We start from the raw sequence: 7,259 nt of genomic DNA on the forward strand, positions 1-7,259 counted from the left end.
AAAGAGGAACCTGAATCTCCACATATTCAAGTCTCAAGTAGGTATACATACCAGAAGCTATTGTTTCCAAATTAACTATTTTATATTAACAAGGTATACAACTCAAAGCACCTTTCATATTGTGTAATCTACCTCAAGCTTAGAGCGAAAGGCAGGGTATAAATAAAGTAAATAAATGTCACATGTCTCTTCTGCTTTTAAAAAAACCCACTTCAAATCATTGTTAAGAGTTCTATTCATGTGGTCAGGGAATCCAATTAAATAGAGTCTAGAACAGAAAAGGAGGGGATTCCTACAGTGTTTAAAAACACACAACCCCCTGAAGATGCTTAGCAGCCCTGAGAATGAGGGCTGCCTGTTTACACAGGTGTCATCCTGCCATGGGATCCTGACAGCAGACAATAGTATGCTGCTGGCAGCCCTCAGTTACTGGGTAGCTATTAAACTGAAGCAAGTTCTTGCCATGGTATTACTTTAGCCTGTGTCTAAATAGAAAATTGGCATGGGGAGAGTTTCCCCCCATGCCATAAGGTATCTGTCTCCTATGCATAATTGTACCACACAATGTGTGTGTGTATTAAGTCACAACCAACTCATGGCACCCCATAAAGTTCCACCTTGTGGTATTTTCAAGGCAATAGAGGAGCAGAGGTGGTCTGCATTGCCTTCCTCTTCCTTGGAGGTTGGATCATGGCTGATCTTGCAGAACTTCTGAGCTCTAACAAGATTGGGCTATTCTGGGATATTGGGTGTCTGTCTTCTAATTGTACCTCAAAATAGCACCCTCTAAACTTTGAGGGCATTGGAATTTTAATTTTCTTTATCAGTCTGTCCTGCATGACAGAAGAAATCTCAACGACATTTCATTCATGGTCATTATAGGAACCTGTGAAAGATAACATGAATTCTCTGATGGAAGAAAGGTGGGATATAAAAACAGTAAATACAACAAAAGTGTCAGGTCAGTGGCTCTGGTGACCTTTCTTCCTAGCTGAAGAGAGGGGGAAAGTGCATATCTGTGTGGAAAAGAAAGTACAGTTTAGATTCTGGGGGGTGACACAACGAGAAGTATTCAGACATGGTTGTATTGTCTGTCCTTCATCTTGTCATATATGCCTGTTTGCATATCTGCCATGAATGTATTCTGTGTTATGTACTGGTCCTCTGAGGGCATGAGAAGTTTCTTATTGATGTTAAGGCAGTAGGTTATCCCACAAGTATTTACTTTCTCTTTCCCCACTGCCTCCAGAAGTGTCCTTGAAGGCTGGCTGCAGCCAGCTCGAAATGTATCTTTCTTGGGAACTGAGATGATTTCATTTTTTGTTCTGTCTAGCCTAAATCTAGCTTCTCCCTGACAACCCCCCTGGCTCTTTCGCACCCAAAAACTTTAACAGCCCTTATCCTGATGGCGGGAACGTTCCCTATAACTATCATCACCAGCCCCTGTTATGTCACTTCTGCCAATTCACTTGTCTGAGCACCTTGAACTTGCTGGATCTCTAATAAAGTTACTTCAATCAATACACCTGTGTGTTTGCTGTGGAGAACTTGGGGATTCTACCTGCCAAGGACTGACACATCTGTTCATTTGCAAAATTTTATCCTGGGACCAAACTTGTTCATAACAGATGCCATGCAGATGGAGCATGTGCTTTATTCATCTCCAGGAGGAACAACTGTGTGGAGATATCTTTAGTGAAGTGGTTGTCCCTGAAGCCAAAAAAATAATTTAGGAGACTGAGAGTTTGTATGTGAGGTTTGAGAGGTGGCATGTGAGCATGCTCACAAGCCCCTGCTTTTGTTTTCACAGATTTGGTAGTCACTATCATTGTAAAGAATTTGCTTGGCTGACATACTTCAGTAGGTTATGGCAACTTATTAGCAGTTAAATGAGATCAGCAAGTAGAAGAAGATTTGGTTTTATACCCCACCCTTCACTATCCGAAGGCGTCTCAGAGCAGCTTTCAATCAACTTCTCTTCCTCTCCACACCCCCAATAGACAACCTGTGAGGTAGATGGAGCTGAAAGAGCTGTGACTGACCAAAAGTCACCTAGCTGTCTTCAAGTGGAGGAGTGGGGAATCAAACTTAGTTTTCAGATTAGAGTCCTGCCACTCTTAACAACTACAACAAACTGGCTCTCAGTAGTAGGGATAGGAGAAAATGTTTGATGACAGCAGCAGATGAAGAGCATGACATGGAACCTGTTGAACTTGCAGCTGTGGATTGTGGAAGAATTGAGTGGAAGAACTGAGTTTCTGTGGAAGAACTGTGGAAGAATTGAGTTTCTGGCTAGGATGTTTATAAAGCAATCCTATGCAGAGTTACTCCAGTCCCACTGATTTCTGTGGACTTAGAATGGAATAATTGCATAGGACAGTACTATAGGGATTTCTAGGTCAAATGAATAGATATTAATTTCCTAGTGTTGTTTGTAAGAGGAATTTGCTTCTCTGCTTTACGCATCATAGCAGCCTTAGAATTCTCGTTTGTATTCTGTGTCATAAAGACTGGGGAAGGACAGGCTTTGCAGACAAGGAACCATGAGGGATCCTCAGATAAAACAGCTCATGAGATTGATGGGGAAAGTTTTTCCCAGTTGGATGTTAAAATATAGGCCAATGTAGCATGACATAATTTCATTGCTAATGCAGGCCAATAGATACAACATTGAAATGACTCAGATGGATGAAAGTCATTACAGTAACTAGTGTAATGAACCAGATTAGTAAAAAACAGCCAGAAAACACCACCAAAGAAGGATCTGTGACCATGGAGGTCAGGGTCCAGTGATTCAGATTAGAGGACTGACAGGACAAGTAAAAGCTTAAATAAGGGTGTGGAAAAACTGATTTAGGAGGAGCTCAGACAACTTCAGGGAGAAGAACAACAAGTAGCTGCATCCTGCAAGAAACCCAAGGAAACCAGACAAGAATTCCAATCAAGGCAAATCTGGTATCCCAAACTGGGATGGGTGGGATGCTGGATGAATCAGCTTGTATTGCAAAAGAACAACTCTACTGGAAATGCAATGATCTAGGACATTTCAAATGAATCTATCCACACATTTGAATCAATTTTACAAGCATGGCAACAACTGCACAGAAAATTCATATGTGCTGAGGATAGTATTTTTTCATCGTAAAATTCTTACAGTCAGGATAGAACTGTGTGATATTCTTAAAAAATGATCAAGCTGCCTATATGGCATATATGAAAGAGTGTCTTAATAATTTTCTCTCTCTGGTAAAATAGAGCAAGGCCATTTTAAAACATATCCCACCAGGCTTTCCTCTTTTGATTCTTCTCACTGTAGCTAACATCCCATGTGACTTTTGTCCACATGGGGCCTATGTTTCCCAGCATAGCCTTTTTATGATCAAAAGAGGCCTTTCTTCCCTCTTTCCCTAGAGCAGAAGCAGCCATTTACAGATAAAAGAGGCACTGTAAGCCATTGATTTGGCCTGGTTCCTGCAGTAAATCTCTATTGACGGAAGGGATTTCCACCAGTGACATGGGACTTTCTCACCTCTTCCTCTCCCTCCAACCCAAAATATGCCCTGAAATGCTACTTTTAGAGGATAAAGGGCCCCCAGGAACACCATGAGGAAGGAGTCAGAAGTCCATGGGGTGATATCGGAATCAATGCAAATTGTCCTCCCTTTTATTCATTGACATTTTTGGTTAGATCCCAAGCTTTTGCACTCCATCCTTTCTCTAAACTCAGGATGGTATATATGGGTCTCTCATCCTCTGTTTTATAATATTCTTGTAAACGGAGAGTGACTGGCTCAAGATAATCCAGTAAGTTTCAAAGATGAGTGGGAATTTTAAATTTGGTCTGACAAGCTTAATTACCATAGTATGCTAGCTGAGGTTTGAGGTATTGGCCTGGGTGGTGCCGTTGGTTAGGCATTGGCAGGAGAGTATGGGGAAATAGGGAGCGGGCTGGTGGTGAGCTCCCAGGGGCAATTCCCCAAGGCTGGGGAATCAGGGCCTGCCAGCAGTGCAGTATTGTGATGGCTACCATAGCACGGGCAGACATCTGCAGGGATCCCCAAGGGCAAGTCCTTCCCTTATGCTTTACAGCTGGGGCATTAGGAGCTTGATGGGGGATCCATTTGCCTGGCTGGCCGGGTTGCAACCATTCCAAGCATGGCCTGCACCTGGGGCTTTGGGGCTCGCCCAAACAGGTCCAGGGCTGACCTCGTGGCTTGACCTGTACTGCTTAGCTGGTCCTTGCCATGGTTATGTTTAATGTTGTACTAATAAATGGCCATTTAGTTCCAAGACTGTGTCTGTCTCTTCATTCCAGCTAAGGTTGCAAATGATGTTTTGGTTTCTAAAAAGGAAACAGTACTGCTTTATGTTGCTGGAAATGAAGAGGTGTCCTGGAGAAAGCTGAAGGAACAATTCTGTGCAAATACTGAGCAGATCATAAAAACCAAAATGCTGTGAGGCGTTGTTCAAAGGCCAGAGCCTTTCACAACTGTTATAGATATGTAGTGGCCTTCTTTTGAAAAATACAACTGTTTGTGTTTTCACAAACCAGATCACTCTCTTCCAAAGAAAGAATCCATCTGATTGAAGCCGTGGAGTTAGCTTCAAGGGTACACAACAGAATGAAACCCATCAGCTTCTGAAAGCTCAGGTAACAGTATTATTAAAGCAAAATATTAATGATTGATATAAAACACTATAGAATAAAACACTTCTCCATTTGTGTTAACACAAGGAGGCAGGGAGATGATATTTGTATATGAGGAACTGATTTCCTCAGAATAAGTTAGAAATATTTTAAATGCAGTTAGAAAGAATATATTTTTGAGATGGCTGAAAAGTAATCATTAATGGATATGTAAGCATCCAAGGAATCAGGAACATATTTAACAGCTCTGCTGTGAGAGCTTTACCCTTTCCTTCCTTCCCTTCCCACCCATGACCTCAGAGCAAGATTTTCCCTACAAATTTGCTTGGCATAATAGGTCTTGACTCGGGCATTCCAATCTTCCCCTGTATGTTCATAGAGCTTGGACTAATGTCAGTAGGATACAGACTGAGTTAAGCTATGTTAACAGATACTTAGAAATCCTGCTAGATTGAATTCTTGAGGGTAGCAGAATTCTTTGCAATGCACAAAGCGGATCTGAGAAGGCGCAATTTGTCCTGAGAAAGGATAAGTTTTCAAGGCATGTGGTGCAAAAAGAAGGTGGTGAAGAATTTTCAATTCCAATCCACTCATTCCGGATGAGAGTGTCTGAGCTGACACCCTTGAGTATGGTACATACACGCAGCTACGGAAGCAGTGTTAAGGTGGAATTTATGGGCACTTGAAATTGTTTGCCAGGAAATGTTTACTGACTTTGTACAATAAATGTTTGCAAGCATGTCTTTGCATTAAATGTGATATGGTTTTATTTCTTTATAAATTTGAATGAAGTGTTGCAAATATCAATATATGAATCTTTAACTGAAATACCAACAAGCTATGTCTGCTCATGTTTATAGAAACTAGTGGGAAATGCTTGGTTAACTGCAAATCTCTGGATCTCTGGATCTATGCCATTTCTGACATATTAGCAATGAAATGTATGTCCTATTTTTAGAGCCAAATGTTTTCATCATCAAGTCAAGGTATATTTTAAAAAAAGAATCTGGTTACCACAGCTGCAGTGTGATGTTTAATGAAAGAACTGTACATACGCTTTTAAAGGACTATATATAAGAAACCTTTGAAGCCACCATGAGGCAATCGATGTACCAAGGAAAAACAACAACTGGTTTTGTATTGTTTTTTAGTGCAGTTTGGAATCTTGGAACTCTGCTACACATTATATCTAAGCTTTTTTATCACGCAGACAACTATGTGTCCATGATAACACACTGGTATTAATGTTGTGCTCAGCCCTACTGTGACATAGCAGAATAAATAATGGCATGCTTCTTTTCAACGTCATTTTTAAAATTCAATTTAATAATTTGGTTTGCCTGGATAATAACTTATTCTATTACTATATCTTTCAGCTTTTACAAGTGTGATACATCTGTGCTAATCTTTCTTTCTTCTAGAATAAGTTTACAATTTATCCAATTCTGAACATAGCCTTGCTGTGTAGATAAAAAAATCCAGATGGGAAAGGATAGGAAGGGGTCGGGGATCTTTCTACAAATCTAGTGGAAACCCAGCTTTGCAGAAAAATCAAATATAAAAAGAGCAGAGATTTTTTTTAAAAAACCTTCAAAGCTTCTGAAGTGATGTTTGCACAAGTTGTGCAGATATCACAATTGAAAGGCAGTGGAGGGGGAGGGGGAGAAAGAGACTTCACAATATTATGTTGCTAGTTCTCATCTCAGCCACCATTGTGGGAATTGTCTGGCAACCAAAATGAATGTTGCCACTTTTTCAATAATGGCAACAAGTTTGGGGGAAACACAGTGGCAAGAGGGAGAAGGGAATGAAGTACAGATGGGGGCAGTGGTGGAAGGAGATGGCAACAAGAGCAGGGCCAGTAGGGAGATGGGACTTCTCCTCCCCCATGAGATCTTCACATGTTCCCTACTTTATTTATTTTATTTATTAGGCTTCTACCCGCCCGCCCTGCAATTGGGTTCAGGGCAGGTTCAGCAAATAGAAATACATTTTAAAATCGCAATAAAACAACATCATAATTATCATAAAACACTGTTCCCAAGACAGCTACTAGCACAGATCACCCCTGCCAACAGTGCATGGGGGGAGGGAAGGGAGGGAACAGTCATTGCTGTCCACACTGCAGCTCATGTGAGGGGCCATGATGATGATGATGATGATGATGATGATGATGATGATGATGATGATACAACACCCTGACAATCGATAGGGAGACTCACCAAGATGAATACAAGACTGGCCTCAACCATATGCCTGGCGGAATATCTCAGTCTTACAGGCCTGCTGAAAGGATAAGGTTGTGAAAAGGTCCATAAATATTATTCTTGAATTTAAGCAGATTTTTATTAAGCAGAATTATGTTGCATTCTGCTTCTATTTTGTAGTTACTCAACTTCCATAATATTACTTCTACAAAATTTGTTCCTTGAGCTTATTAAATTTAAGACACTGTATACCTAAATGTAATTAGTAATATTTGTAAAGTAAAACTTAATTGTTAAATTTTTAAACACAATTTATTCATTCAGATAAGTCTTGTAAATGTGTTTTAAAATCCATTCTAATATAATTGCTACTTATATGATTTAAGAAAGTTATGATATTTTAC

The sequence above is a fragment of the Eublepharis macularius genome, chromosome 11, assembly GCF_028583425.1.
Source record: "Eublepharis macularius isolate TG4126 chromosome 11, MPM_Emac_v1.0, whole genome shotgun sequence".
Classification (NCBI taxonomy): Eukaryota; Metazoa; Chordata; class Lepidosauria; order Squamata; family Eublepharidae; genus Eublepharis; species Eublepharis macularius.